The 23626-nt window shown below is 38.5% G+C and overlaps 1 long non-coding RNA gene across 3 annotated transcripts; it reads right to left on the minus strand.

Annotated features, from left to right (window-relative positions):
- Positions 1–253: 253 nt before the first annotated feature.
- On the minus strand, positions 254–20553 carry LOC137979461 (uncharacterized). 3 transcript variants are annotated; one of them, XR_011118339.1, is made up of 10 exons: positions 20414–20553; positions 19724–19956; positions 16560–16702; positions 15828–16060; positions 12664–12806; positions 11932–12164; positions 11242–11318; positions 10434–10666; positions 5624–5995; positions 254–3070 (listed from the first exon to the last, which is right to left on the minus strand). It is a non-coding gene; the product is annotated as an uncharacterized lncRNA (long non-coding RNA). The 3 variants fall into 3 exon arrangements; XR_011118338.1 differs by lacking the exon at positions 5624–5995; XR_011118340.1 differs by lacking the exons at positions 5624–5995; positions 11242–11318.
- Between the last annotated feature and the right edge of the window lie 3073 nt (positions 20554–23626).

Genomic DNA, 23626 nt, shown 5'->3' on the forward strand with positions numbered 1-23626 from the left:
AGTTATTTAAAGACCCTGAGTGTTGGTCCGGCCGGAGTTGAACTCACGACCTCCCGCGTGACAACCCGGTGCTCATCCAACTGAGCCACCGGTGTGCGGTTAAACCTTGTTTTTACATTCGTTCTACTTTTTTCATTCATTCTTCCCTTCATTCCTTCATTTGTTAGTTTATAAGGATTCATTTCTCCCTGCATCCTACTAATCTATGCAAAAGCCGTCTATGACATATCAAAAAAACACTCAACTAGAATCATAGTTCTTTATTTCATGTTATCAAGCTTCTCTTTTGAACAGGGGTACTTAAGCAGATTTTATCAATTCAATTAAGCTCAACTGATGAGACTACATCTAGTTGTTAGTTGCCAGTTTTTCTGAATTTGGACGTGCAGGCTGAGCTTGTGACAGACCCCACCCCGCAGAGTGAAGGAGTGAAGGAGGAGGAGGAGACAGTTCCAAGTCGTTGTAAAGCCAAACACTGCGGTTACATAAAATAAGCGTTGTCTTGAATCAAAAATATATTTCAACAACAAGCTTTTTTACCATATTTAAACATATTACAATCACAAAAAATAATTGATACTAAAATTTGTTAATAGTTCACTCAGAGAGCAAATTAAAAAAAATTAGATTAAAGCTTGAAAAGATAATTTTAAGGAACAGATAATATCATGAGAAAATCAAATAACAGTAAAAAAGGAAAACCCGCAGTCAAAAAACTCCATGCATGCAAGCAGAAAAAAATGAAAAATTACAATACTAAGTACTACATTACTAAATACCAGGGCCCGGTTTGTTCAAAAGCCGATTAACGCTAATCCCAGATTAAAAATTAACCAAGGAGTTTGTAGTGCCTGGAACATTGTTGTGTTACATTTCTGTCCGTGACACTTGCATGCTTAGAGGGGGCGTCTCTATTGCTCCTCGACTTTCAATAAACACGTGCGTCTTTGTAATTTCTGAGAGTGGTGTTCCGGAGAGAATAAAGTATTGAATTTAGCTTCGTTTCTGCTTCTCGCTAAAAGTTTATTTCTCTACTCCCAAGAGCTGTTCAACGCTGATATTCGGCAAAACCTTACATTAGAAGAAGTCAATCTTGAAAAACAAAAATAAGCAAAAGAAACTTTCACCGAAAAGTGAAAACTTGAAATAAAAGTATACGCTAATCCTGGATTAAGTTAATCTGCTTTCGAACAACCGGGCCCAGATGAACATTCATAAGTCTGCAAGATGTTTAGCTTTACTTCCTTGTTGAATTCTTTTTGGGGTAGATGTTTAAATTATTCCAAATTTTGGCAGCTGCAAAGCAAATGTTAAATTGACCATAGTTAGTTTTGATATTTTTTATGTAATATTACTTGATTTAGCAAATCTGGTTTTGTATTGATAAATTGATGATACTGTCCTGAAGAAATTATCAAAAGATGAGGGAAGAGGGTTGTTATGATACTGATACATAAAAACTACGTAAAAGAAAACAATGTCCTTTCTTTTAAAATTTCCAGAGCTTTGAGGAGAGGCTCAGATTGTTCATCTGGTTTTGACAAGGTAGTAAAAATTAATAATATGGCTCTCTTTTGTAGAATTGTTAAGGATCTAAGAGTAGAACTATAAGAATTTTCCCGAACTGATACACCATAATTAAGGAACTTAAGGTATTTACAAATTCTTCTGTAGGGGCATGATTATCATAGTTTAAGAGATTAAAACCACCAGATATCACCAGAGCTTTTTTTTTTATCCAAGACAGAATAAAAGTTATTCACAAATATTTGTAAATTTAAAGAAGGATGCCCATACACAGGACCACAATGCAGGGGTGTAGCCAGGATTTTTCAAAAGGGGGGTCACACAGTGTCAAACAATATTAGATAAAGTCTGTAATTGTGGTTGTAAAATTCATTAGGGTGCAAACCAATCCCAGCACAGTATTCACATCACATATTGTACACAACTGTAAACCCCAATACAAATCAACTGGGGTTGATGAATATTATTATTAAACAGTAGAATTAACTTTTGATACAAACTCCTGCTCAGCTAATTAGTATTCATTAACTTTTGATACAGATCTCTACTGATTAAATTATAACAATACTTTGCATTCAATTTAATGTATTCATTTCACAAGCAGGATAAAATATTCGTGTCCGATCTGTATGGACGTTTACAATGGCTCGCCATTGTAAAGACCCATACAGATCTCCCGCTGATATTTTATCTACTACTAAATCATCAGTATGTTATAGAATTTAGAGTATCCTTAGAGCACAAACAGTCAGAGTTGGAGTTGAAAGAAAGCTGAAAAAGCTCACAATCCTCAATTGTCAGAGTGAAATGGAAAAATTGAATGGCTGCAGAACTGACAGGTCCATCCATGGCTATGTAAAAAAATTTCAGGAGAGCAAAAGCAGTTTATTGCTGATCAAAATAAAAAGTTTTAGAGTCCTCAGTATGTGAATCGATCAATATCGAGAATTTACACTATAGAGTTATCGATAAACAAGAAGTTGCTGGAAAAAAGGCTTAAGTTTCTAATAGATGTCGTAGAATTTTCCTCTTTTTTCCCTGCTTAACAAGTTGTTTGTGGAATAAAAGGAACCCCAAAACCATTTTTTGGTCAAGTCACACAAAAAATTCAATTTCATGGTTATAGGCCGAGCATGCACCTTAAGCGTATATGCCTACCCAACAGAAACCAAGCAAGGGATGCACATTAAGCATTGCCCTTGAGTCTATTACTGCTTTTGAAAACATTTTTACCAAACCAACGCTGCAAATGGAAATGCTAAGACCATCACGTTAAAGTAAAACATGACTGGAATGAGGAAAGGAATCCCAGATGTTGGACCTGCCTTAACTTGTTCAGTCTGTAGTCATGTAGAAGTCATTGTAGGGTACTCGTCTCACCCCAGTGGAGCATCACCGATCTCCTTTCTTTGTTTCTTCATCCAGTCATACAAGAGTTTAAAATACTCAGTGATAGCTGAAACATCCACCTCCTTTACTTCCTGTCATTTTCTCCAGAGCATAGGCCCTTAGGTTTTCTCTTGACCGCATCTTCAACATGTTACTGGAGTAAAAAAAAAAAAGAAAGAAAGGAACTTTATTCAAGTGTCTAGTCATTCTAACGCTGGAGCACTAATTGGGGACAAAGTACACTGAAATCAACAGATTGATGCAAATAAAATCAAATGTTGGTTTTTGAGAAGAGTGTAAAACTGGAGTAACCGGAAAAAAACATCTCGGAGAAGAGTAGAGAACCAACAAACTCAACCCACATATGACGCAGAGTCTGGGAACACACTGGTGAGAGGCGAGTGCTCTCACCACTGAACCTGAGCTCTGACAGGTTTCTGCCTATGATTCCAAGAGTATTATTGAACACATTCTTTTTACTTGATGCAAACACTCATTAAAAACAGTTTTTCCCACTGTCAGCTTAAATTTTTAGCAGTGGGACTTATAAGGAGAGTTCTTTCTGATAGTTACCTTCGTTCGACACCTAACACGATTGTAGCTTGTATCAATAAAGTATTTATTAGCGACTTAATATATTCTTCCTACGAAACCCCATGCGACAGCTCTAACAAACAGGGTCAAATAACCAAAATAAAGTTATAACCTTTATTTGGACGACCTTACTTCAGAAAAGAGCATTCACCATCCTTAAACGTACCGTTTTTAGAAAGACAACTAATTGCATAAAGAAATTAACTGATTAGAGTGTAATGTGAAGTGCTAAGTTTCTACCCCATATGAGGCCCTACTAATGGAAATGGGCCCACACAAGGACAGAGAAAAACTCTGACCAAGGTGGGAATTGAAGCCACGAACTTCAGGTTAGATCACCGCTGCTCTACCGACTGAGCAGGCCGTGGGAACTGAAGATGTTAAAGTCACGGCAATGAACATGTACAAGTACAAGGAAGAATTACACTCTTGCAAACGTTGGCCGTGAAGCAACGTTTGCAAAAATGTAATCCTTCCTTGTACATGTTCATTGCCGTGACTTTAACATCTTCAGTTTCCACGGCCTGCTCCTGTCTGACCTTGTAGCTCAGTCGGTAGAGCAGTGGTGATCTAACCCTTGTGTGGGTCCATTTCCATTAGTAGGGCTAATGCTCACATGGTTCATATGGGGTAGAAACTTAGCACTTCACATTACACTCTAATCAGTTAATTTCTTTATGCAATTAGTTGTCTTTCTAAAAACGGCACGTTAAAGGATGGTAGGGTCGTCCAAATAAAGGTTATAGCTTGGGCTTGGGCTTTTGTTGCATGGGCTTTTGTATGGAAGAATATACAGAAGTCGCTAATATACTTTATTGATACAAACTACAATCGTGTCTTTAGGTGTCAGATGATGATAACTATCAGAAAGCACTCTCCTTATAAGTCCCACTCTTATAGTAGAATGCTACAAAAAGTAAAGTCTCTGCATACGAGCCAGAAGGCAGTGCAGCCATCAGGCCGGAGCTTATTCCAGTTTCCATGGCATGAAGCGACTTGGAGTATTTCTACTTCCCCCTGGATGGGATGCCAGTCCATCGCAGGGCTACCCTCCCACAATAAATTTGCCGGTACCCACTTGGGTGGAGAAAGCTAAGCACCGTGAGAGTAATTAAAGTGTCTTGTCTAAGAACACAACACAATGTTCCCCGGAGTCAAGCACACATTATAACCATGAGGTGGGCGCACCTTCCACAAAAATTCTTTTTTTGAATATTGTTAAAGTAAAATTACACAAGCAAATCATGTATATACATACAAAGGAAATCAGGAAGAGTAAATTGTCTTAAGTACTCTATTTTTGTTAGAGTCAAAAAACAATAGAATGACTTAGTACGTACATCATCTTTTAATAAAGGACAAAAAATTATAAATAACCTCAAGATTCTCCTTTTCACGATAATTTAAATATGAATAAATTATTACTATTATTATTATAATTATTTCAATTCAACTAAGTTGACTAATTTTGAGCACTAACTCGAACAATGGAAGGCCTTTGCTGCCTTTGCAAAACCTTAAAGGAGTGCGTATGCGCATTTCAGACAACATGGTAAGAAAGTGGACTCCAAAACATGGTCAGCTCCAAGCGAGAAAGAAAATGAATTCTTGAGAAGTTTGGAGCTATTCTTTTTACAAGACAAATACGTATTACTAAGTTAAAAGTGAAACTAGACGTGTAACCCATTTGAAAATTCTTACCGTTGAGTCAATGATCCTGCCATAAACATGTTGACAGCAAAAAGAGATTAACCAAGTACTTCATGTTCTGCTTCTCCAACACAAGTTAAAAAGCTGGCAAAGAGTTGTTCATTTTAATTGTGGTTTCCCCATGATGTAGCTTCACTGGTTTAGCAGGCTTCAAAAAGCACATTCTCTCTGCCGACAGCACTTCCTCTAACCGCAAGTTTCAAACTTCATCCAACAACTTCCAACAAGTCGCAACAACAAGCCACAACACACAACATGGTGTGCAAACGCTCGCAACATGTTGGGCCCAACAATGTTGCGTCTTGTTGGCCAACAATGTTGCGAGCATTTGCACGGGCCTTTACAGGACAACACGTAAGTTAAAAGCCAAAACTTGACATATAACCCGTTTGAAAATTCTTACCGTTGAGTCAATGATCCTGCCATAAACATGTTGACAGCAAAAAGAGATGAACCAAGTACTTAACTCCTGCTTGTCCGCTTGTTTTTGACTTCAAATAGGGGTGTCTGGAAAACCCGAATAGCGAATAGCGAATAGTCGCGAATAGCGAATAGCGAACAGCGAATAGTCGCAAATAGCGAATAGTACGAACAGTGCGAATAGTCGCGAATAATGACGAATAGTGACGAATAGTGGCAAATAAGGGTGGAGGGGGGGGGGGGGTTGTGACGAAATGACGAAAATTTGGTACTTCCTGGTCAACCGCGCAGCAACGTTGGATGGGATTTTCCCGCTAAAAAAGCAGAGATGTGTCGGCGAAGGACAGCTTGAGCCCTGAGAAGAAAAGGTAATAAATGCACTAAAATCCTGTTCCTTATTTGTATAATTAATTAACGCAACGGTTATCAGAGTAGCTCGTTTGTCTCTTTAATTACAAACCACTTGCCTCACATTTTGATTTTATTCCTTTTTACAGAACGTGTCTCGCCGGATCGGACAGCACAGATGAGGATGATGAAATTTATGTTCGGGCGTCACTGTGTGAGGAGATGATTATGAGCTTGATGTATTAATAAAAGTGATTTATATTTTTGCATTTTGACGTTTGTTCTTCTTTAGAGTGTTTGTAAAAGCATGCACGAAACTCTCTTTCGACGACAGGTGAGCATATCATTTGCTTTGATTACGAGATTGTTCAGCATAAGGCGGTGACTATTGAAGACTATTCGTCACTTATATTCGCGACTATTCGTCACTTATATTCGCCGCTATTCGCGACTATTTGCTGTTCGCTATTCGCGACTATTCGGGTTTTCCAGACACCCCTTCAAATAGACCTTTTCGGCTTGTACATTTTGTTTTCCCAATACAGATCATGTGACAATACTCAGGAGGCTTGGTCCTTTGTTTTGTTCATTATTGACCGGGAGCCACCATCTTGGATAATTGTGACAATTAATGTTACTAAATGTTAATATTAATTCTATTAGACTAATGTTATTAAGGTGATTCCCTAGTATTACACTGCGCATCCTGTTCTGTGCATAACACAGCGTAGGCCACGTTCGTATTAAGGCATGGCAAAGAGGCTTTATGGTCAAATTTCACGGCTCAGTTCTGTTTTCTTTGTGTCACAAGTCTAAACGGATATTTCTAAACTAAACGATGTTTGAATTTAACCATAGACTCGTAGCCATGTGTGAATATTGATATATCGAACGTGGCCAATAACATTTCAAAATGGCGACCTTTCCTGCCGGAAACCTCGCTAGAAAGAAGAAGAATGGCCGTTTTCAGAGCACAGCAGTAAAGAGCAAAACAAGAAACCTTTTAGACTCTCGCAAAACAAAAAGTCGAGTGATAGCTTTGATGATGCTAAAGAACATTTCAGTCCAACAGTGAAAGTGAAACCTTGCTATCGGGGAGACGTGTTGTCGAGGGGTCAAGCTTGGTTTGCTTTCCTAAACGAGGTTGGTGACCTATCTTTTTTTTGGCATAATTTTATTCTCTTACTCATCACCTTAGTGCTGTAAAAATTTTAAAAAATTTACGTCAAAAAAGTTACAGGAAAGCCATCACTCATAGACACAAAATTGTCTCCTTTAGATCACGCACCCGAAGAATATTTGTAGTCAGTGCCTTTTCAAGACGTGTGCCTGTGCCATAGAACGGGAATACCGTAAATTCGAATAGTCACGAATAGTGCGAATAGTGATGAATAGTAACAAATAGTGGCAAATATGGGTGGAGGGGGGGGGGGAGGATTGTGATGAAATGACGAAAATTTGGTACCCAGTACTTCCTGGTCAACCGCGCAGCAACGTTGGATGGGATTTTCCCCTAAAAAAGCAGAGATGTGTTGGCGAAGGACAGCTTGAGCCCTGAGAAGAAAAGGTAATAAATGCACTGAAACCCTGTTACGTATTTGGATACTTAATTAACGCAAAGAGAGTAGCTCGTTTGTCTCTTTAATCACAAACCACTTGCCTCACATTTTGATTTTATTCCTTTTTACAGAACGTGTCTCGCCGGATTGGACAGCACAGATGAGGATGGTGAAATGTGAGTATCTAAAATTTATGTTCGGGCGCCACTGTGCGAGGAGATGATCATGAGCTTGATGTATTCATGAAAGTGATTTATATTTTTGCATTTTGACGTTTGTTCTTTTTTAGAGTGTTTGTAAAAGCATGCACGAAACTCTCTTTCAACGACAGGTGAGCATATTATTTGCTTTGATTAAGAGATTGTTCAGCATAAGGCGGTGACTATTGAAGACTATTCGTCACTATTCGCGACAATTTGCACTGTTCGTACTATTCGCTCTCCGCTATTCGCTATTCGCGACTATTCGCTCTTCGGGTTTTCCAGACACCCGCCATAGAACAAACGTTAAATTATTCCTTTTGAGCTATACAATTCACCTGTTTTGTTATTTAAAGAATTACGTCAAAGCTGTGCTTCCTGTTCTGCAAAACATAGCCTCCCGTACGAAAATTTGTGGCCTGAGTGAGCAAGATTCGGGCCCGATTCGGGCCATAAGCTGTTTTTAAGGCAAGAGCTTTTTCTTCCCATTTAGGACAGTAATCAACCTGATCAAACAGCATTTATTTGCTCTAATTAATATTGCTGGAAACAATTTTCTCTTTTATGAAATAGATTTTAAACAATGTATGAAGATTTAAAATAAATGAGAAACTATAGAAACGACCTCGCTATCTGATCACAGATCACTGTGGAAACCTGGCTACTAACATGCCTACCTTATTATGGACACTTTGAATGACTTCAGTCGCATTTTGTTCTATGCTAGAAGCTGGTACATTCTTTTTATTTAAGTTACCTTAAACTGAAACATGTTTCTGTCTTACATGACTGTCCACGCAATGATGACAAGGGTCATGTTTACTGTAGTTGGTCTCGGTCGAGGATCGTTCGCTTACTTATTGGCACGGAAACTAAAGATAGTATCTTTCGAATAAGGATAAACTCAGTCTGTTAACCCTTTGGTTGTAACCACTAAAAATGTGATACAAGAATTATTTTGTCGATACACATTTCTTATTTTGTTTCCAGTATCAAAACAAGTCCACAATGTCGCCGTAAGTCACGCAAACAAAAAACAGTGGTACTGTCTATTGGGGTGGGGGGAGTGGCAGGCAGGGGATTTTCTAGTTTATAATTTATAATGGCACTATTAAAGTAGGCATAGTTTCAATTATGGTCTATTTTGTTTCTGTTTATACTGATTTCAATGTTTCTTATATATAATGCGTCAAAGTACCAGGATAGCGCGATGTACCCTCACCCCCTGACAGATGATACTTCATATCCTCATTGTAATAAGCTGAGAAATAAGCTTGTGAGTCAGATAAATACGGAGAAACTTACAGAAAATCACTTATGTCTTACATGTAAAACTATTCAGTCCCCTATCAGGCATCATAATAAAATTGACCATCTACAGGCATCCGTTTACTGTTTGCGTGACTTACGGCTAAATTGTGGACTTGTTTTGAAACTGGAAGATGTGTGCTGACAGAAGAATGCGTGTATCACATTTTTAGTGGTTACAACCAAAACATGGACACTTGCTATAACCAAAGGGTTAACAGACAGAGTTTCTCGTTCCCCGAAAGACCCTATCTTTAGTTTCCGTGCCAACAAATGCCACTTTTTTTCTGTCGCGCAAGGTCGCACAACATTTAGAGAGTTGCTCATGTAAATTTTGAAGTCCTATGATCTTGCGTCACTGGTTAAGCAATGACAATAGATGACGTTAACGATCTCTCCTCTACACTGAGTCGAAAATACTATATCCATATGGGGAAAAAATGCTTTTCCCTCTTCCTTATGATTTTTCTACATGTTCTTATTTCAGAGTGGGAAGAGACAAGGCGGTATCAAAATTCCAATAATAAGGTTAAGTTAACCTTAACGTACCCAGGAAGTGTTCTCTAAAACTTCCAAACATTGGTTTGCTCCAAACAATAAGGACATGAATACATCACAAGTTTCAACTTGTTCTTTTTATAAGGCAAATACACGAGTTACCTTCTTGAGGTCAAAACTGAAACTCAAGGTTAATTAACTATGAGTTCCCACGATGTAGCTTCACTGGCCACTGCAGGCTTCAAAAAGGAACAGGAGACAAGAAGTTTGGAACAAGACACCAGTGAAAGTAATCATGTGGAGAGAGAGAGAGAGAGAGAGAGAGAGACCCAACGGAACACAACTTTAGGGATGTCACTTCCTTAACATAGCGCAAAATGGATTATTACTGGCACGCATGACAAAGCACTTCAACAAGCAGTGAAAAATGAATTATACTACGCCACGGACGATATTTTCCTTACACTCTTTCACAAATTATCCACCCAAAAAATTCAATCCTCTTTCAAGATTGACGATAAAATAATCTTAAGTACACAGTCGAAATACCATAACTGGATAGGGAAAACAACTCCTTTATGCCAATTACATTTCCAGTAATTAGAAGTTACTCTAAGTAGTTACTAACATGCTTTTCCTTAATAATTTTTCTACATGTATTTAGTTTAGGGTTGGAAGAGACAGGGGCAACATAAAAATCCCAATAACAAGGTTAAGTTAACCTTGAGGTTTTCAAAAAGCCGACTCCAAAATTAAACATGGTCAGCTCCAAACGAAAAAGAGTGAATTCTTCTGAAGTTTAAACTTTTCTCCTTTAATTAACAGAACAATAGTAAGTTAAAAGCTAAACTTGACGTATAACCCATTTGAAAATTCTTACCGTTGAGTCAATGATCCTGCCATGAACATGTTGACAGCAAAAAGAGATGAACCAAGTAATTCACTTCTGCTTGTCCGCACAAGTTAAAAAGCTGACAAAGAGTTGCTCATATTAACTGTGAGTTCCCATGATGTAGCTTCACTGGTTTAGCAGGGTTCAGCAGCACTTCCTCAAACCACAGTCAACTCGTCCCTGCAGTCACTGTACGCACATCGGAACACCTGATACTGTTTCTAATAAAAATAATTGATATAATAATAATAATTAAAATAAGTATAATATTTATGCTAATTAATGCACTTGTTTGTTTGTCACGCCGTTTGCGTCTTAATTTGGATGCATAGTTCTGGTTTCGATAAAGACAGCAATCAATAAGCCTGCGAGCAGGCTCTCCGAGGGACTGGGGCTGGGGTTGAATGATCATTCAATCTCCCACGCAGCCCCAGTCCCTCGGAGAGCCGTGCAAGCATAGTCACGCCTCCCCTCCCCCTCTATCTGCAACCTCGTTCCCAGGGCTTCTCCCTCATGTGGGGGCGGGGCAATAAAAAAACGCCCCTCCCCCAAATGAGGGAGAAGCCCTGGGAACGAAGGCTTTTCCCTCTTCCTTATGATTTTTCTACATGTTCTTATTTCAGAGAGGGAAGAGACAAGGCGGTATCAAAATTCCAATAATAAGGTTAAGTTAACCTTAACGTACCCAGGAAGTGTTCTCTAAAACTTCCAAACATTGGTCAGCTCCAAACAATAAGGACATGAATACATCACAAGTTTCAACTTGTTCTTTTTATAAGGCAAATACACGAGTTACCTTCTTGAGGTCAAAACCGAAACTCGAGGTTAATTAAATGTGAGTTCCCACGATGTAGCTTCACTGGTCACTGCAGGCTTCAAAAAGGAACAGGAGACAAGAAGTTTGGAACAAGACACCAGTGAAAGTAATCATGTGGAGAGAGAGAGAGAGAGACCCAACGGAACACAACTTCCTTAACATAGCGCAAAATGGATTATTACTGGCATGCATGACAAAGCACTTCAACAAGCAGTGAAAAATGACTACGCCACGGACGATATTTTCCTTACACTCTTTCACAAATTATCCACCCAAAAAGTTCAATCCTCTTTCAAGATTGACGATAAAATAATCTTAAGTACACAGTCGAAATACCATAACTGGATAGGGAAAACAACTCCTTTATGCCAATTACATTTCCAGTAATTAGAAGTTACTGTAAGTAGTTACTAACATGCTTTTCCTTAATAATTTTTCTACATGTATTTAGTTTAGGGTTGGAAGAGACAGGGGCAACATAAAAATCCCAATAACAAGGTTAAGTTAACCTTGAGGTTTTTAAAAAGCAGACTCCAAAATTAAACATGGTCAGCTCCAAACGAAAAAGAGTGAATTCTTCTGAAGTTTAAACTTTTCTCCTTTAATTAACAGAACAATAGTAAGTTAAAAGCTAAACTTGACGTATAAACCATTTGACAATTCTTATACCGTTGAGTCAATGATCCTGCCATGAACATGTTGACAGCAAAAAGAGATGAACCAAGTAATTCACTTCTGCTTGTCCGCACAAGTTAAAAAGCTGACAAAGAGTTGCTCATATTAACTGTGAGTTCCCATGATGCAGCTTCACTGGTTTAGCAGGGTTCAGCAGCACTTCCTCCAACCACAGTCAACTCGTCCCTGCAGTCACTGTACGCACATCGGAACACCTGATACTGTTTCTAATAAAAATAATTGATATAATAATAATTAAAATAAGTATAATATTTATGCTAATTAATGCACTTGTTTGTTTGTCACGCCGTTTGCGTCTTAATTTGGATGCATAGTTCTGGTTTCGATAAAGACAGCAATCAATAAGCCTGCGAGCAGGCTCTCCAAGGGACTGGAGCTGGGGTTGAATGATAATTCAATCTCCCACACAGCCCCAGTCCCTCGGAGAGCCGTGCAAGCATAGTCACGCCTCCCCTCCCCCTCTATCTGCAACCTCGTTCCCAGGGCTTCTCCCTCATGTGGGGGCGGGGCAATAAAAAAACGCCCCTCCCCCAAATGAGGGAGAAGCCCTGGGAACGAGGTTGCAGATAGAGGGGGAGGGGAATCGTGACTTAATGCTTGCACGGCATTATTGATTGCCGTCTTTATCGAAACCAGAACTATGCATCCAAATTAAGACTCAAACAGCGTGACAAACAAACAATCGCATTGTTTGAAATTACTTACTTGGCATTTGTATGCTTCGACACACATCCTCAGAAGTGACTGTTAACTAATTGTTGCTAAATTCTCTCTCCGACAGCACTTCCTCCAACCACAGTCAACTCGTCCCTGCACTGTACACACATCGATATCGGAACGCCTTTTAACTGCAATAGATGATATATTTCATATTTAAGTTTTTATTTTAATTATTTATGTACATTTTGTATTTTTACTGGGTTGCCGTAGGGCAATCCCAGTTGCAAAGTGGGTGGCATTTGTTCGGTATTCTTTTTTTTTCCGTGTCGGTAAAAGTCTTGCCTGTCACTCCCCTGCTAAGTGGTATCTTTGTGCATAGAGCCTTCTGCTCGTATTTTCTTAGGATCGAGAGGGTAGTCGAAATGCGTAGATTTCTCTGGTGGACACAGTAGAATGATAAACTTAACCGGCAATGGCGTCGAAAGTCATGTAACGCGAATGGCGTTTTAGTGGATCTTTGAACAAAATATACCCTTATGAAATTCAGTAATGGCAAGTCAATTGGATACTGAACAAGACAGGCGGTGGAATCTTACAAGCGACGAGTAATGGACTTCGACAACAATCTGTCGCCCGTCGAGCCGAAATCAAAGTGAGCTGCATTTCTAATTTTACCAAGTGTGCTGTTATGTAGAACACTGAAACCAAATGGAAAATTCTCTGGTAACTTATGGGTTCAACAAAGACAGAACAAATCGAACACCTTAAGTGGATATGTGATCAACTCTGCACAGTCTTCAGTAAAAACATAATTGGAAATGTGACAGTCAAGAATTATTTGAAAGAAAGCTTGTCGTCTATTTTGTGCTTCATTATTCAAGGAAAAGGTTCTTCATGGAAACGGTTTGATCCTGAAATTTTAATTTGGTGTAATATTGCACATATTTGATACAACTGAGTTTTTTCCCTTCATGCAAGCAATGAAATAGGAAGGGGTTTTTGCCTCTAATAGCAAATATGTTGTTTGTTTCAAAAAATTGCTCACTGGAAAAGGTGGCTTTTATGAATTCATCATGTTTTATAATATGCAAGCTTAACTGGATAGTTTTTATGGCAATAGTAAAGCATTTTCGTGTCAAAATGAGGTTAGTGTCTTTCTGTTGTGCTAACTTAATTAAATATAAATATACATTCTGCCTCGTGAGTTTGTCATTCTCGTTAACCAGCAATGGCCTCGAAAGTCATTGCAACGCGAATGGCGTTTTAGTGCATCTTTTATGTTGCTTGTTTCAATAAAATGTTTTGCTGGAAAAGGATTCTGGGATATTTTCTGCCTTTGTGAATTATAATATCATAATGTGTATTGAATTTCGAGCTTAAGGTTGAAATGTGATACGGGAGGACATTTTTAGTATTGCTCTGTCAGCAGGAAAGGTTCATGAAAATAAGCAGGTCTGTTGGAAGCGTGCTTGAGTTTCAACAAAATGAGCCCCAAAATCAGCAAAAATTGTGACACCGATGAATAATAAAGTAGCTACTATTTCCAAAATGACGGAATTACCTGGTGATAAATAACCTCGTCTTGGAGAGTAAATTTTTGACTTAGCAGAAACAATGGTCAACCTAAAGGGTTTGGGCGATTGTGATCTTTGTTTTGACTTCGCTCATTTATTGTCAAACTTTATAACACTTGACAGAAAAAGAAACTTACGAAAACCAGGTATCTTGCCATCATTTGACGCGGACGCTTCACTGTTTGGCGAGTAAACATGCCGCGGTAACTTAATCATGGCGCCCGCTGAATTCCGGCCATGTCACTTTCGATTTTACGATTTATTTCTGCAGCCAAAATTGAACGTAGCAAAAATCAATTATCAACATGTCAGCCCAAAAGCCAATGTTTCTCACTTCCCATTTATTTTCTTCAATCTTTCTGGGTTCAATACTTTGCTAGTAACCACATGTCTTCTTAGGCTATTTACCCAAGACTTCTACCATGGCACTACAATGATAGACAATACCAAAACAATATCGTGCAGTGTTAGAGCTACATATTACGCAAGGATAACTTGAATCTCCTGGAAGACAACACACAGCTCAGTTGACATTTTATATGGAATAAATTGCCGTGTTACTTCACTACCACACGTAAGCAATGCGTGTCTATTTTTTCCAAAGAGGACAGGAATTTCTTCTTTTTGACAAATAATTAATAGGCCGGTAGCCAGCTTTTTAACCACAGAAAAGGATCTTTTTAGTCGTACGAACATGTGAGACACATGCGAGCCAAAGGGCCTCTGCTGGTATGACTTCTGGGTGACCCCTTACAATGGTCTAAATGGCCCCCTAAGTTGAAAAAAAGTTGCCTGGGACGGTGCATGAACCACAGGCAACCCAGTGTACTATCACGGAGGGTCTAGTTTAATCTAAAAAAAATTGTCTGCACCCGAAACTAACCTAATACTATGTTTCTAATAATAATAATAAGAATTACAATAATTATACTAATTATTATAATTATAATTATAATTATACTAATTATGTTAATTATAATAATTACAATAAATTTTTTAAGGGGGCAGCCTCGTTCCCAGGGCTTCTCCCTCATTTGGGGCGGGGCGGGAAAAAAGCCCCACCCCCAAATGAGGGAGAGAGACCCAACAGAACACAACTTTAGGGATGTCACTTCCTTAACATAGCGCAAAATGGATTATTACTGGCACGCATGACAAAGCACTTCAACAAGCAGTGAAAAATGAATTATACTATGCCACAGACGATATTTTCCTTACACTCTTTCACAAATTATCCACCCAAAAAATTCAATCCTCTTTCAAGATTGACGATAAAATAATCTTAAGTACACAGTCGAAATACCATAACTGGATAGGGAAAACAACTCCTTTATGCCAATTACATTTCCAGTAATTAGAAGTTACTCTAAGTAGTTAAAACATGCTTTTCCTTAATAATTTTTCTACATGTATTTAGTTTAGGGTTGGAAGAGACAGGGGTAACATAAAAATCCCAATAACAAGGTTAAGTTAACCTTGAGGTTTTTAAAAAGCAGACTCCAAAATTAAACATGGTCAGCTCCAAACGAAAAAGAGTGAATTCTTCTGAAGTTTAAACTTTTCTCCTTTAATTAACAGAACAATAGTAAGTTAAAAGCTAAACTTGACGTATAAACCATTTGAAAATTCTTATACCGTTGAGTCAATGATCCTGCCATGAACATGTTGACAGCAAAAAGAGATGAACCAAGTAATTCACTTCTGCTTGTGCGCACAAGTTAAAAAGCTGACAAAGAGTTGCTCATATTAACTGTGAGTTCCCATGATGCAGCTTCACTGGTTTAGCAGGGTTCAGCAGCACTTCCTCCAACCACAGTCAACTCGTCCCTGCAGTCACTGTACGCACATCGGAACACCTGATACTGTTTCTAATAAAAAAAATTGATACAATAATAATTAAAATAAGTATAATATTTATGCTAATTAATGCACTTGTTTGTTTGTCACGTCGTTTGCGTCTTAATTTGGATGCATAGTTCTGGTTTCGATAAAGACAGCAATCAATAAGCCTGCGAGCAGGCTCTCCGAGGGACTGGGGCTGGGGTTGAATGATAATTCAATCTCCCACGCAGCCCCAGTCCCTCGGAGAGCCGTGCAAGCATAGTCACGCCTCCCCTCCCCCTCTATCTGCAACCTCGTTCCCAGGGCTTCTCCCTCATGTGGGGGCGGGGCAATAAAAAAACGCCCCTCCCCCAAATGAGGGAGAAGCCCTGGGAACGAGGTTGCAGATAGAGGGGGAGGGGAATCGTGACTTAATGCTTGCACGGCATTATTGATTGCCGTCTTTATCGAAACCAGAACTATGCATCCAAATTAAGACTCAAACAGCGTGACAAACAAACAATCGCATTGTTTGAAATTACTTACTTGGCATTTGTATGCTTCGACACACATCCTCAGAAGTGACTGTTAACTAATTGTTGCTAAATTCTCTCTCCGACAGCACTTCCTCCAACCACAGTCAACTCGTCCCTGCACTGTACACACATCGATATCGGAACGCCTTTTAACTGCAATAGATGATATATTTCATATTTAAGTTTTTATTTTAATTATTTATGTACATTTTGTATTTTTATTGGGTTGCCGTAGGGCAATCCCAGTCGCAAAGTGGGTGGCATTTGTTCGGTATTCTTTTTTTTTCCGTGTCGGTAAAAGTCTTGCCTGTCACTCCCCTGCTAAGTGGTATCTTTGTGCATAGAGCCTTCTGCTCGTATTTTCTTAGGATCGAGAGGGTAGTTGAAATGCGTAGATTTCTCTGGTGGACACAGTAGAATGATAAACTTAACCGGCAATGGCGTCGAAAGTCATGTAACGCGAATGGCGTTTTAGTGGATCTTTGAACAAAATATACCCTTATGAAATTCAGTAATGGCAAGTCAATTGGATACTGAACAAGACAGGCGGTGGAATCTTACAAGCGACGAGTAATGGACTTCGACAACAATCTGTCGCCCGTCGAGCCGAAATCAAAGTGAGCTGCATTTCTAATTTTACCAAGTGTGCTGTTATGTAGAACACTGAAACCAAATGGAAAATTCTCTGGTAACTTATGGGTTCAACAAAGACAGAACAAATCGAACACCTTAAGTGGATATGTGATCAACTCTGCACAGTCTTCAGTAAAAACATAATTGGAAATGTGACAGTCAAGAATTATTTGAAAGAAAGCTTGTCGTCTATTTTGTGCTTCATTATTCAAGGAAAAGGTTCTTCATGGAAACGGTTTGATCCTGAAATTTTAATTTGGTGTAATATTGCACATATTTGATACAACTGAGTTTTTTCCCTTCATGCACGCAATGAAATAGGAAGGGGTTTTTGCCTCTAATAGCAAATATGTTGTTTGTTTCAAAAAATTGCTCACTGGAAAAGGTGGCTTTTATGAATTCATCATGTTTTATAATATGCAAGCTTAACTGGATAGTTTTTATGGCAATAGTAAAGCATTTTCGTGTCAAAATGAGGTTAGTGTCTTTCTGTTGTGCTAACTTAATTAAATATAAATATACATTCTGCCTCGTGAGTTTGTCATTCTCGTTAACCAGCAATGGCCTCGAAAGTCATTGCAACGCGAATGGCGTTTTAGTGCATCTTTTATGTTGCTTGTTTCAATAAAATGTTTTGCTGGAAAAGGATTCTGTGATATTTTCTGCCTTTGTGAATTATAATATCATAATGTGTATTGAATTTGAGCTTAAGGTTGAAATGTGATACGGGAGGACATTTTTAGTATTGCTCTGTCAGCAGGAAAGGTTCATGAAAATAAGCAGGTCTGTTGGAAGCGTGCTTGAGTTTCAACAAAATGAGCCCCAAAATCAGCAAAAAATTGTGACACCGATGAATAATAAAGTAGCTGCTATTTCCAAAATGACGGAATTACCTGGTGATAAATAACCTCGTCTTGGAGAGTAAATTTTTGACTTAGCAGAAACAATGGTCAACCTAAAGGGTTTGGGCGATTGTGATCTTTGTTTTGACTTCGCTCATTTATTGTCAAACTTTATAACACTTGACAGAAAAAGAAACTTACGAAAACCAGGTATCTTGCCATCATTTGACGCGGACGCTTCACTGTTTGGCGAGTAAACATGCCGCGGTAACTTAATCATGGCACCCGCTGAATTCCGGCCATGTCACTTTCGATTTTACGATTTATTTCTGCAGCCAAAATTGAACGTAGCAAAAATCAATTATCAACATGTCAGCCCAAAAGCCAATGTTTCTCACTTCCCATTTATTTTCTTCAATCTTTCTGGGTTCAATACTTTGCTAGTAACCACATGTCTTCTTAGGCTATTTACCCGAGACTTCTACCATGGCACTACAATGATAGACAATACTAAACAATATCGTGCACTGTTAGAGCTACATATTACGCAAGGATAACTTGAATCTCCTGGAAGACAACACACAGCTCAGTTGACATTTTATATGGAATAAATCGCCGTGTTACTTCACTACCACACGTAAGCAATGCGTGTCTATTTTTTCCAAAGAGGACAGGAATTTCTTCTTTTTGACAAATAATTAATAGGCCGGTAGCCAGCTTTTTAACCTCAGAAAAGGATCTTTTTAGTCGTACGAACATGTGAGACACATGCGAGCCAAAGGGCCTATGCTGTTATGACTTCTGGGTGACCCCTTACAATGGTCTAAATGGCCCCCTAAGTTGAAAAAAAGTTGCCTGGGACGATGCATGAACCACAGGCAACCCAGTGTACTATCAAGGAGGGTCTAGTTTAATCTAAAAAAAATTGTCTGCACCCGAAACTAACCTAATATTATGTTTCTAATAATAATAATAAGAATTACAATAATTATACTAATTATTATAACTATAATTATAATTATGCTAATTATGTTAATTATAATAATTACAATAAATTTTTTAAGGGGGCAGCCTCGTTCCCAGGGCTTCTCCCTCATTTGGGGCGGGGCGGTAAAAAAGCCCCACCCCCAAATGAGGGAGAGAGACCCAACAGAACACAACTTTAGGGATCTCACTTCCTTAACATAGCGCAAAATGGATTATTACTGGCACGCATGACAAAGCACTTCAACAAGCAGTGAAAAATGAATTATACTATGCCACGGACGATATTTTCCTTACACTCTTTCACAAATTATCCACCCAAAAAATTCAATCCTCTTTCAAGATTGACGATAAAATAATCTTAAGTACACAGTCGAAATACCATAACTGGATAGGGAAAACAACTCCTTTATGCCAATTACATTTCCAGTAATTAGAAGTTACTCTAAGTAGTTACTAACATGCTTTTCCTTAATAATTTTTCTACATGTATTTAGTTTAGGGTTGGAAGAGACAGGGGCAACATAAAAATCCCAATAACAAGGTTAAGTTAACCTTGAGGTTTTTAAAAAGCAGACTCCAAAATTAAACATGGTCAGCTCCAAACGAAAAAGGGTGAATTCTTCTGAAGTTTAAACTTTTCTCCTTCAATTAACAGAACAATAGTAAGTTAAAAGCTAAACTTGACGTATAAACCATTTGAAAATTCTTATACCGTTGAGTCAATGATCCTGCCATGAACATGTTGACAGCAAAAAGAGATGAACCAAGTAATTCACTTCTGCTTGTCCGCACAAGTTAAAAAGCTGACAAAGAGTTGCTCATATTAACTGTGAGTTCCCATGATGCAGCTTCACTGGTTTAGCAGGGTTCAGCAGCACTTCCTCCAACCACAGTCAACTCGTCCCTGCAGTCACTGTACGCACATCGGAACACCTGATACTGTTTCTAATAAAAATAATTGATATAATAATAATTAAAATAAGTATAATATTTATGCTAATTAATGTACTTGTTTGTTTGTCACGTCGTTTGCGTCTTAATTTGGATGCATAGTTCTGGTTTCGATAAAGACAGCAATCAATAAGCCTGCGAGCAGGCTCTCCGAGGGACTGGGGCTGGGGTTGAATGATAATTCAATCTCCCACGCAGCCCCAGTCCCTCGGAGAGCCGTGCAAGCATAGTCACGCCTCCCCTCCCCCTCTATCTGCAACCTCGTTCCCAGGGCTTCTCCCTCATGTGGGGGCGGGGCAATAAAAAAACGCCCCTCCCCCAAATGAGGGAGAAGCCCTGGGAACGAGGTTGCAGATAGAGGGGGAGGGGAATCGTGACTTAATGCTTGCACGGCATTATTGATTGCCGTCTTTATCGAAACCAAACAATCGCATTGTTTGAAATTACTTACTTGGCATTTGTATGCTTCGACACACATCCTCAGAAGTGACTGTTAACTAATTGTTGCTAAATTCTCTCTCCGACAGCACTTCCTCCAACCACAGTCAACTCGTCCCTGCACTGTACACACATCGATATCGGAACGCCTTTAACTGCAATAGATGATATATTTCATATTTAAGTTTTTATTTTAATTATTTATGTACATTTTGTATTTTTACTGGGTTGCCGTAGGGCAATCCCAGTTGCAAAGTGGGTGGCATTTGTTCGGTATTCTTTTTTTTTCCGTGTCGGTAAAAGTCTTGCCTGTCACTCCCCTGCTAAGTGGTATCTTTGTGCATAGAGCCTTCTGCTCGTATTTTCTTAGGATCGAGAGGGTAGTCGAAATGCGTAGATTTCTCTGGTGGACACAGTAGAATTATAAACTTAACCGGCAATGGCGTCGAAAGTCATGTAACGCGAATGGCGTTTTAGTGGATCTTTGAACAAAATATACCCTTATGAAATTCAGTAATGGCAAGTCAATTGGATACTGAACAAGACAGGCGGTGGAATCTTACAAGCGACGAGTAATGGACTTCGACAACAATCTGTCGCCCGTCGAGCCGAAATCAAAGTGAGCTGCATTTCTAATTTTACCAAGTGTGCTGTTATGTAGAACACTGAAACCAAATGGAAAATTCTCTGGTAACTTATGGGTTCAACAAAGACAGAACAAATCGAACACCTTAAGTGGATATGTGATCAACTCTGCACAGTCTTCAGTAAAAACATAATTGGAAATGTGACAGTCAAGAATTATTTGAAAGAAAGCTTGTCATCTATTTTGTGCTTCATTATTCAAGGAAAAGGTTCTTCATGGAAACGGTTTGATCCTGAAATTTTAATTTGCTGTTATATTTGATACAACTAAGTTTTTTCCCTTCACGCACGCAATGAAATAGGAAGGGGTTTTTGCCTCTAATAGCAAATATGTTGTTTGTTTCAAAAAATTGTTCGCTGGAAAAGGTGGCTTTTATGAATTCATCATGTTTTATAATATGCAAGGTTAACTGGATAGTTTTATGGCAATAGTAAAGCATTTTCGTGTCAAAATGAGGTTAGTGTCTTTCTGTTGTGCTAACTTAATTAAATATAAATATACATTCTGCCTCGTGAGTTTGTCATTCTCGTTAACCAGCAATGGCCTCGAAAGTCATTGCAACGCGAATGGCGTTTTAGTGCATCTTTTATGTTGCTTGTTTCAATAAGATGTTTTGCTGGAAAAGGATTCTGTGATATTTTCTGCCTTTGTGAATTATAATATCATAATGTGTATTGAATTTTCGAGCTTAAGGTTGAAATGTGATACGGGAGGACATTTTTAGTATTGCTCTGTCAGCAGGAAAGGTTCATGAAAATAAGCAGGTCTGTTGGAAGCGTGCTTGAGTTTCAACAAAATGAGCCCCAAAATCAGCAAAAAATTGTGACGCCGATGAATAATAAAGTAGCTGCTATTTCCAAAATGACGGAATTACCTGGTGATAAATAACCTCGTCTTGGAGAGTAAATTTTTGACTTAGCAGAAACAATGGTCAACCTAAAGGGTTTGGGCGATTGTGATCTTTGTTTGGACTTCGCTCATTTATTGTCAAACTTTATAACACTTGACAGAAAAAGAAACTTACGAAAACCAGGTATCTTGCCATCATTTGACGCGGACGCTTCACTGTTTGGCCAGTAAACATGCCGCGGTAACTTAATCATGGCGCCCGCTGAATTCCGATTTTACGATTTATTTCTGCAGCCAAAATTGAACGTAGCAAAAATCAATTATCAACATGTCAGCCCAAAAGCCAATGTTTCTCACTTCCCATTTATTTTCTTCAATCTTTCTGGGTTCAATACTTTGCTAGTAACCACATGTCTTCTTAGGCTATTTACCCAAGACTTCTACCATGGCACTACAATGATAGACAATACTAAACAATATCGTGCACTGTTAGAGCTACATATTACGCAAGAATAACTTGAATCTCCTGGAAGACAACACACAGCTCAGTTGACATTTTATATGGAATAAATCGCCGTGTTACTTTACTACCACACGTAAGCAATGCGTGTCTATTTTTTCCAAAGAGGACAGGAATTTCTTCTTTTTGACAAATAATTAATAGGCCGGTAGCCAGCTTTTTAACCTCAGAAAAGGATCTTTTTAGTCGTACGAACATGTGAGGACATGTGAGCCAAAGGGCCTCTGCTGGTATGACTTCTGGGTGACCCCTTAAAATGGTCTTAATGACCCCCTAACTTGAAAAAAAGTTGCCTGGGACGGTGCATGAACCACAGGCAACCCAGTGTACTATCACGGAGGGTCTAGTTTAATCTAAAAAAAATTGTCTGCACCCGAAACTAACCTAATACTATGTTTCTAATAATAAGAAGAAGAATTAAAATAATTATACTAATTATTATAATTATAATTATAATTATACTAATTATGTTAATTATAATAATTATAATAATTTTTTTAAGAAGGGCAGCCTCGTTCTCAGGGCTTCTCCCTCATTTGGGGCGGGGCAGCAAAAAAGCCCCACCCCCAAATGAGGGAGAGAGGGGAGGGGAATCGTGACTGTGCTTGCACGGCATTATTGATTGCCGTTTTTATCGAAACCAGAACTATGCATGAAACGGCGTGACAAAAACATGTAAGCGCATTGTTTGAAATTACTTACTTGGCGTTCGTATCCTTTGACATACATCCTTAGAAGTGACTGTTAACTAATTGTTAATTCATTAATCAATTATTGTTAATAAGTATTTACTTAATAGGTTACATGTTAAAAAGTTTAAATTCGTAGTAAACGGTCACTTCTGAGGATGTATGTCGAAGCATAGGAAACGTCATGTAAATAATTTCAAACAATGCGCTTGTTTATACTTTAATGTTTGTCACCGCTGCTTTTTTTTTATTATTCTTTGTCTTGCGCGAAATTAATAGAACTACTCTTCTCAAAATGGATAGGTTAACTACCTTAGTTGTTGTTGTCGGATATGGATAGTTTTCGCTGTTCATTTCACTCCGAGGGGTGTTTCGCCTTTAACTGTAACTACTCGGCTTAGTTTAATTGTGGCAAAGAAAGCTTTCGATCGAGGGTAAAGAAAGCTATATGATATGATGATATATGACTTAGTTTAACTTGTGGGTTTTTACAAGTGAATTGGACTGTCTTTAAATCCTTCC

This window comes from Montipora foliosa, chromosome 12, assembly GCF_036669935.1.
Source record: "Montipora foliosa isolate CH-2021 chromosome 12, ASM3666993v2, whole genome shotgun sequence".
NCBI lineage: Eukaryota > Metazoa > Cnidaria > Anthozoa > Scleractinia > Acroporidae > Montipora > Montipora foliosa.